The 10,566-nt window shown below is 33.7% G+C and overlaps 1 pseudogene; it reads left to right on the top strand.

Moving 5' to 3' along the window:
* Positions 1-580: 580 nt before the first annotated feature.
* On the top strand, positions 581-2,555 carry LOC149536359 (large ribosomal subunit protein uL30y-like; annotated as a pseudogene).
* Positions 2,556-10,566: the final 8,011 nt, after the last annotated feature.

Consider the following 10,566-nt stretch of genomic DNA (forward strand, 5'->3'; position numbering starts at 1 on the left):
ATCCCAAACCTATTTAGTGCTTCTTCCTAAAATTGTGGAAAAGTTGTCATGAGCAACTTTTGCAATATTTTCAAAGGTGACCTTTTAACACCTCAAACCTATCCATTTTGACTAAAATCCATCCCATTTAATCCAAAAACACCTATGGTCAGTGGTTGGCTAGGCCATTTACAAGCCAAAATTCCTATTAAGGTTTGCCTTTCCCTAAGGTGCTCCTACAACACTAGGTTTGTTTCTACATTCAAAATCTAGAATAGTTAAAACTCTTTAACAAATATTTTATGGTAAGCAGTGCCTATTTTGTAGTAGTGTCTTGCATAGAGAGACCAGTGAGATTGTTTCACTTATCAGATTTTTGAGAGTTAATTGTCATTTTAAAGCAATCTCCAACTCTTATAAAGACCCATATCAATACATCTAGTCTATAATTAACAAATATAATTGTCTTTGTTTTTTATCTATATAATATATTGTGGTGATTTGCCACAAAAATTCTAAACTGCTTACTACTTCTAGGAAGTATTTTCTTGTTTAATGTTTAATTTTGCTAAATAATTTAATTTTTTCTGTTATTTCATATATGAGTTGGGAGGAGGCAAAGCTTGTGCTTGAGATAGTTCTCAAGAAGAGGAAAATAAATGAACAATGGGAGAACGACAAGAAGTGACAGTTGGAAGTTGCAAAAGTAAAAAAGGCTACAAACTGCAAACTGATATTTAAGAAGGATGAGGAATATTCAAAGGAGCATATAGAGAAGGTAATAAATTGTTTGATTTGTGAGTGATGTGTCACCATTCCATCTAGTGTCAAGTGTGTACCTTAGTTTCTTTTTGGCAAGTTTTATATCAATTAATGAGTCACTAGGGAGTATGTTGATCCTTTAATAAATTTTTGGGTTTTTAATTGATGTGTCATCATGCCATCTAGGGTTGAGGAATGAACCTTGGTAAGTTTCTTATGTACTTTGTGACAAAAATCAGGAACAAGAGGTTATCAGATTGAAGAGAGAGGCAAAAATGAAAGGAGGCTTTTATGTTGAGCCAAAAGCTAAGCTATTGTTCATTATTTGTATCCGTGGGTAAGTAGCTAGTTTGTAGTATTTATATACTTTGTACTTCCTTGGTCTTTATATAGTGATAGATTTGGTAGACTATTAGCTCTCTAGTCTATATAGAGAAGGTAATAAATTGTTTGATTTATGAGTGATGTATCACCATTCCATCTAGTGTTAAGTGTGTACCTTAATTTCTTTTTGGCAAGTTTCATATCAATTAATGAGTCACTAGGGAGTATGTGGATCCTTTAATAAATTGTTGGGTTTTTAATTGATGTGCCATCATGCCATCAAGGGTTGAGGAATGTATGTTAGTAAGTTTCTTGTGTACTTTGTGACAAAAATTAGGAACCAGAGGTTATTAGATTTAAGAGAGAGGCAAAAATGAAAGGAGGCTTTTATGTTGAGCCAAAAGCTAAGCTATTGTTCATTATTTGTATCTGTGGGTAAGTAGCTAATTTGTAGTATTTATATACCCTGCACTTTCTTGGTCTTTATACAGTGATAGATTTGGTAGACTATTAGCTCGCTAGTCTATTTTTCATAAAAAAGAGCAAATGTTTTTTTTCTTTTCCATATTTTATTATAATATATTTACATCTCTTCTATTTTAAATAAAGAGGTAAACAAAAGTATTAGTCTTCCCCAAATTCTAATCTAATTTTTTAAGTAGTTCTTTTCATTTATTGAGTTTCTTATTTTTCTTATTCAATATCAATGATATGCATCCAAAGATGAGAACAATTTTGTGACTTTTGCGTTTGAGGTAGGTTGGTCCTTTTTTTAGCTTGACCTATCTCTTTTGCACTTTTTGTTTCTCAAATAGTGGTTAGTGATTGCTTTTGGATTTATATACAATATTCTAGTGATATTGACTTGCTATGGCACTCTATTTCAGATCTTCAATGGTGTGTTTCCAATAGTGAACAAAGCAACAATGAACATGTTGCATCAGGTTGAGCCATATGTGAGCTTTGGGTATGTTCTTGGTTAGTTATAAGCATTATTTAGATTGGATTTTTCTTATTTCATAGATTCTTGTGTCTACTATTATTTAATTCTCTTGCTTAATTATTTCTAGATATCCAAATTTAAAAAGCATAAGAGAGATGATTTACAAGAGAGGTTATGGAAAGGTTGATAAGCAGTGGATTCCTTTGACTGACAACTCTATCATTGAAAAGGTACTTGTGTTCATGATCCCTTTTTGTGTTATTCAGTATGCTTTCCTAGTGCTTATTATTTCTACCTTGTTTCTTGTGAACAAGTTATAGGTAAATATGACATAATTTGTATTGAAGATCTTATCCACAAGATTGTTACTGTTGGCCCTAACTTCATGAAAGCGAACAACTTTTTGTGGCCATTTAAGCTCAGCACTCGATCCAATGGATCGAAGAAGAAACACAACTACTACATTGAAGGTGGTGATGTTGGTAATCATGAAAAGTCATACATTGAGAGTAAACTAGTCAAGCATCCCAACATTGCACAACTATGATTAGATTCGTCAAGCATCCCAATATTGTACAACTATTTTAAGTCATGGAAAAAAATACCAAAATCTATTTTGATATGGAATTTATTATAGGAGAACTCTTCAACAAAGTTGCCAAAGGAAAGATAAAGGAGGATGTAGCAAGTAAATACTTCCAACAAGTTATCAATGTAGTGGACTTTTCTAACAACATGGGAGTTTATGAGCACCAATCTAAATGTCTTAGACTTTGGATTAAGTTCAATGTCTCAACAACTCAAGCATGATGGTCAATTTTGGTACTCCTACATATGTTTCACAATAGATGATTTTCAGCAAGCATTGGAGTAGAAAAATCTATTTTTCAGTGGTAGACCATAACTAAATATAAATCTCCATAAATATCTCACAAAGATGGAGGTCTTAAAACTTACGAGTTGTCGATATGTGTTAAATTGATTATTCTAGTCCCTTGTATCTGTAATTAGAGATTTTTGTGGAAGGAAAAATAATCTTCCTTAAGTTATTTAGACTAGAATACACATATATATCATGAGTCATAATTAGGCATAGATTACCAAACATATAAGACCTCACTTGAAAGCAATAACCTTATGATCTCTTAGCTAAATTAACCCATATTTTGGCATAATGAACTCTTAAATTCCATCTATAGATTTCATTATCTATATAGATTAGAAAAGTACCAAATAATACATACCTCACTTCACATTTTGATAAAATCCTAGTAAACTTGTTTGCATTATATTTGGCAAGCACGATCCATTTGTCACCATCAACAAGCACTAGAGCAACAAAATCTATTGTTAGAAAACTTCCATAATTAAAAAAGTTGACATAAGTTTAAGATTAAAACAATTGAGATATATAAAAGGTCATTTTTTCCTTACCTACAATAATTTAGATATATAAAAGGTTAGCTAGTAAAATACATTGGTCTAGAGATGCAATGCACTATTTTTTATTAAATATATTTACTCACATATAACCAACCATCTACTTCATATTCTATTTCAACATTCTCTCTGCTGTTGAGTTTAGCTGCAAGTGCAACATCAACTAACAAAGAGTTAAAACAACGCTTGATCACATGTATCCATTTCAAAATACAAACCCATAACACTATCAAATCTTTAAAGACAAGCAAAGATGCTCACACTAGAGTCTAACTATCCTCAAAGAACTTTAGTCTCTAGTTTCTCAAATAGAGAGGCATGGTGCAAACCAAGCAAGTAATCTCAAGCTCCATAAAGTAACCAAAGAAAGCTGTATGGTCAACTTCTCATAACAAATCACATAAATAAGCCTAAGAAATATGGGATAGTTCATCACTAAGAGCTTTCTTGTGCATTTCAATTAAAAATGAGTATATGGACAAAAATTATTTCATTCAACATGTTAATCCAAAGTAATAAACCTATTTTACAATTTCCCCACAAGGAATAAATCTAGTAGCAACTTGTAAAACTTCAAAGTGAGCCACCAAAAGGTGATCTAGAAACATATGATCACCTATTTCAACCTAGACTATGAAGAAAACAATGTTCTTAAATGACATGTGTGACAAAATATAACAAAAAAAGGTTCCAAACCTACAAAAGTGACATCATTTTCCCATCTTCTGGTGCATGTCATTTTTTGTTGCATCCGAAATAAGATTCTGCCACTTTGAATCGAGAATGCATGTGCAACTACATTTTATATGCATGGACAATAGGTGGAGCTGAAAAAATGCACCATGTTTACACCTATTTAATAGGTATATTAAGATTTTAAAATTATAGACCATCATGAACATTAGAACTCTAGCTGTTATGGTCGAGAGAATGTCCTCAACAAGAGAGCACATAGAAAGCCTTGATTTGTTTACATGTTGGGGACATTATCCTTGCCTATAAGAGTCAATGTTATAATATTCATGATGGTCTATAACTTAAAATACCTAATTAAAGACCCCTAAAAAAATGCAAAGCTATTGCATTTTTCAGCTCCACCTAATGTTGTATGCATATGAATTGAGATTGCATATTGAACCATGGCCTCCTTCTGCATTGCCTAAAACCAAGAGATTCAACACAGTTAGTTGTCATGCAATCATAAGTTAATGTTGAGCTTCACTTGGTTTCAAGAATAATTTAATATTCTCTGCTAATCAAGGCTAACCACATAAAGGTGGAAGCTCATTTGGCTCCACCCCCTACTAACATCTAAAATCTTTAAGAAAGGATCAATCTTTAAAGTACTTGGAAGTTGGACTGCATACATACATATATATATAGAAAGTGATTGACATGAGAGGTCCACAAGTGAGGGTGTTGACCAATCTTGAAAACTTGAATGCTGAAATGAAAACTATCAAGGATCAAACACCTATGCCAGAGTTACAACACAATGTGAAGTTGATTTTAGATATGGTAGAGGTAGATATTCAGAAGTTTGATCAAAATTTAAGGCACGAGGGAGAGTCCATGGCAATATACCAGAAGGAGAAGGAGTGGCTTTAGAAAGAGTCTGCATGATAGAAATGACAACTAGACAACATATAAGATATTATGGGAGCATTGGATAGAATCTAGGAAAGTGTTGTGGTAGGTACTATGACATTGGAATCACTTGCAAGTGTCTTTGAGAATTTAAAATCTAGATATGAGGAGGACTACAAGTTGTGTAATTTGTCATGTATTGCTTCTGCATTTGTTTTGCCATTTCTTATAAGAATGTTTCAAGGTTGGAAACCACTTCAAAATACTTTTCATGGTTTAGAGGTAATGTCATTGTGATAGAGGCTTCTGCAAGGGAATGAGCCTCGTGATTATTTCATTTACACATAAGCATAACTTGCTTCTTCAACTCCTTACACTCAACCCTTCACTAAAATTATTCTTCTAGGAGTGAGAATAGCTACTACAAATTCCTAGGAGCCAAGGGACCTTGAACCTATGCTATGTTTTATGAAGACATGGGAAAAGTTACTATTGGCTTCCAGACTTCATAACATTCTAGATCATATAGTAATAACCAAATTAATAGCAACAATAGATACTTAGGATCCTCGCAGGGAGATTGTGCCAATACATGCATGGTTACATCCTTGGCTTCCATTCTTGGGCCAGCCTATGGAGCCTTTATATCAAACCATTTGTTATAAATTGGGGAATGTGCTTCATGCCTGACATGCAAGTGATGCAACTGCATCTGCAATTTTATCACCTTGGAAAACTATATTTGATCCTACTAGCTGGGAACAACTAATTGTTCATTTTATTTTACCTAATCTATTGACAATTTTACAAGAATTTATAATCAACCCAACTAATCAGCAACTAGACTAATTTAACTGGGTTATGGCTTGTTTCTTTCTAAAAATATCTTCTATGATATGTTTTTGTAAAATTTCTTGCGAACTCTGCCCATTTTTCTTGGTTTGCATTATTTTTGTGTAGGATCTTAAGGTAAGTCACTTAGCACGAGTTGAGTGAGTTTTATTGTTTTATTATTTAGATTCTAGAATATGTATGCAACTGGATCAATTTTTCTATTATGCTAATATATAATAAGCACCTTAAAAAAGATCTCTTTGTATATATACATACATACATACATAAACACACACCTATGCATGTGTATGTATACACACACACACACACACACACACACACACACACACACACATATATATATATATATATATATATATATATATATATATATATATATATATATATATATATATATATATATATATACATATACATATGTATATGTATAAATATATATGTATACATACATACATAAATACATATAGAAAGTGCTTGACATGATAGGTTCGCAAGTGAGGGTGTTGACTAATCTTGAAATCTTGAATGCTGAAATGAAAGCTATCGAGGATCAAACACCTATACCAAAGTTACAAAACAATGTGAAGTTGATTTTAGATATGGTATAGGCAGATATTCAGAAGTTTGATCAAAATTTAAGGGACGAGAGAGAGAGAGAGAGAGAGAGAGAGAGAGAGAGAGAGAGAGAGAGAGAGAGAGAGAGAGAGAGAGAGAACATAGCAGAAGGAGAAGGAGTGACTTTAGAAAGAGACTGCATGATAGAAACAACAACTAGACAACATAGAGGATATTATGGGAGCACTGGATAGAATCTAGGAAAGTGTTGTGGTAGGTACTATGACATTGGAATCACTTGCAAGTGTCTTTGAGAATTTACAATCCAAATATCACTGGGAGGACTAGAAGTTGTACAATTTGTCATGTATTGCATTTGCATTTCCTTTTCCATTGCTTATAAGAGTGTTTCAAGGCTGGGAATCACTTCAACATCCTTTGCATGGTTTAGAGGTAATGTCATTGTGGCAAAGGCTTTTGCAAGGGAATGAGCCTCATGATTATGGCATTTACACAGAAGCAGAACTTGCTTCTTCGACTCCTTACACTCAACTCTTCGCTAAAGTTATTCTTCTAGCAGTGATAATAGCTACTACAAATTCTTGGGAGTCAAGGGACCCTGAATCTATGCTACATTTTCTAGATTCATGGGAGAAGTTACTATGAACTTCTGTACTTCATAACATTCTAGATCATATAGTGATGCCCAAATTAAGAGCAACAATAGATACTTGGGATCCTCTCATGGAGACTGTGCCAATACATGCATAGTTACATCCTTGGCTTCCATTGTTGGGCCAACGTATGGAGCCTTTATATCCAACCATTCATTATAATTTGGGGAATGTGCTTCATGTCTACATGTAAGTGATGCATCTGCATATGCAATTTTATCACCTTGGAAAACTGTATTTGATCCTAGTAGCTGCGAACAACTGATTGTTCATTTTATTGTCTGATGACAGTTCTACAGGAATTTGTAATCAACCCAGCTAATCGACAACTAGACCAATTAAACTAGGTTATGGATTGTTTTTTTCTAAAAATATCTTCTATGATACATTTTTGTAAAATTTCTTGCGAACTCAGCCCATTTTTCCTTGTATGCATTATTTTTGTGCAGGATCTTGAGGTAAGTCACTTAGGACGAGTTGAGTGAGTTTTATTGTTTTATTATTTGGATTCAAGAATATGTATGTAGCAAGGGCAAGGACACAAAGATCACAAGGGCATGGCATGACAATGCAATCACAGAGCTAGGGCATGATTATAGATTGACTAGAGATTATGCACATCCCATCACATCACATTTATAGTGCTACTTTATTTATGAGTGGTAGATATGAACACTCCCTCCAAGTTAGTCTGGATGACAAAGTTAGTCTAGACAACTACATGTAATGTAAATTGGGAACACTTCAAGATTAGTGTAGCGAAAGTTTTCAAATAGTAAGATGAATCATAGGTCATTGCAAATAGCATTACAGTACAGTCAAGCTCATTCAATGCCATGGACAACAAAAAAACATTTTAATAAGTTTAACATCTCATATAGGCAGAAAGATATTGAGAGATAGTGTGAAACAATAGAAAGATGAAACAATGAAGAGAATGCATTATAAGCAAAATACCACATCAACAAAATGCAAAGCAAGGGCACGACTAGAAAATTTTAAATCTCCACACTCTTTCACAACTTCTCTAAAACCCTTGTTTAGAGCTCTCCATAATCTTTCACACCCAGCCCTCCATAATTGATCAAATGGGAATGACTAATGTCATGATTTTTTTGTTTATAATCATGTTGATGTCAGTGTTGTGACGATGTCGGGGACAATTCCAAAAAAAAGGAAAATCACCACAAATTACACCACCATCGCAAATTGACCCCAAATGTTGTAATGAGTGGTTGAAAATACAAAGCCTTTTTGGCCTCACACACATGCACATTTAACATTTCTTGCTCCTTTGATTTTATAGTGAAAGTGCAATAAAATTTGAGTCAAAAATCTCAGAAAAGATGATCAACATTTATGTCCTTTGAAAGTAAAGTAACTTAGACCCACAACATAGGAAGCACACAATATATTGACCAAAAGCATAACTATATTGGAGAAACAACAAAATGTTACCTTGATAGGAGCTACCGGGATAACATTTTACATCAATATGGGCCTAAAAGCTTCTAGCGATAAGCCAAGCTACACCGATGGTGAAAACACACAATGTTTTTGCCTGCCTATGAGAATGAAGAAAACAACATGCACTTACTCCGTCGAAAACATACAAAACTTAGCACATGAAATGTATCTCTGATTAGTTATTTGTAATGGGCTATAGGGTGGTGAAAATAGCCAACAATAGGTATGCCTAGGTAAATTGTAAATTGACTTGCGTTATTTATTTGCCATATCAACATTTTAAAATATAACAGGAATATGATTTGTCATCCATGTTGCTTTTGATGATTAGTGCATAGTTGGTGAGACAAAAAATACTAAGGCTATTTGTTGAGATTGTAGGACCTTATGGGTTAGGAGAGGAGGTTTTAGCATTTGGTTATGATCTTGCAGATATTAGTGTTTTTGTGTCTTTTGAGAAGCCCATTTATGTGAATTGGTATGGGAAAATTTGTTCTACGTAGGTTGAATGCAATGACCTACATGTCCATATGAGGGTTGTGGATGCTGAAACATGAGAGGTAGTTGGAGGCAAGATCTTGGGTTAGCAGTCCCAACAGAGTGATTCAATCATTTTGAGCAGTTATGGACACCAACATTCATTTTTATCTCTTCTTTTAGGGACAAGAAGCTATACTAGAGAAGCAAAAGGACAAGAATTGGAAAGAATGTTCATGTGGAGTAGGTCGGGAAGGCAACTATGTCGAGTGCAACAACAAACCCTCTCATATTTACAATTATTTGCTAATGATTCCGAATTATTGCCTTACTCTTTTTTCCAAAAGCCAATATAGCAATGTAGATAAGTGACATTTTTAAAAATTTTAAAATATATAAAAAATTTAAAAACTATAAAAAAACATAAATTTTTGAAAAATACCAAAATGTTATTAGTTGAATTAATTAGCTTAATGCATCAAAATGTAAAGGAAAATAATATTAATTTATATTAATTTATTATATTATCTCATTCTTTACTTTTTTTCAAATTATGATATTTGATATCTTAAATTTTTTCCCCTAAATTTTATATATCATATATTGATTTGTAGAGCATGTTATTTTTTATATTTTGATTTAAAAATCTCATCGATTAGTTTCGATAATTAAAAAAAAAGAAATGATTTAAAACAAAATTGAATCAAATTATAAAACATGATAAGCAGCTTATGGCGCGGACTAAACAAAAGCAAACAGCCATGTCAAGTTGGAATCAAGCAAAACTGCAGTCGATCGTTTGAAAACATCTTGGTCCAAATTATCAATGTCCTAAAATTGGAGGCGATCAGACTTTGCATAGGCAGCTAGGCTAGCCGTTGGGAGACTAAGCACTTTCTTTGAAAATTTAGTGCTTTTAAAAAATTTCCGTTTGGAGTGTAGTGGAGCGTAATGTTTTTTTTTCAAAATGCCGTTGGCAGATTGATAGCAATAACATAATTGGGAGGTTCATGCCGTTGGTGGATTTATACATTTAAGAAGGGGCTCCGGAAGAGAGGGCACAGGACTGAGCTTTGTATTTGTATTGGAGGTTTCATACAAATCAGGGAGATTCGTACGGCCTTGAAGAGAAGGAAACATGAAGAGCGAATTGATATTACAGGAAGAGGCTCAGAGATACCTTGAATCATACCGTTGATTTTAGTTTTGATTTGAGAGCATTCAGAGGGGTCTTGAATCGTACCTGGCTTTTTAGAGCTTTTCGGACTCCTCATCCTTCTTTTTAATGCTCCTAGATGAAATTCGTACTCTATTTCTCGTATTTACGAAGCCCTGCACGGCGAACTTGTTTCACGGAAGGGATAAACTCCGCAATTTAAACTTCTCATTCTGGGATGAATTCCGTACTCTGTTTCTCACATTTACGACGCCCCCAACATGAAGCTGATGTCCTGCAGGAGGGCTCCTTCTGTCTTCTTGATGGCATACTTGGACAGGAAGGGA

This window comes from Cupressus sempervirens, chromosome 10 (genome assembly GCF_028749045.1).
Source record: "Cupressus sempervirens isolate cs-2001-9-10 chromosome 10, ASM2874904v1, whole genome shotgun sequence".
NCBI lineage: Eukaryota > Viridiplantae > Streptophyta > Pinopsida > Cupressales > Cupressaceae > Cupressus > Cupressus sempervirens.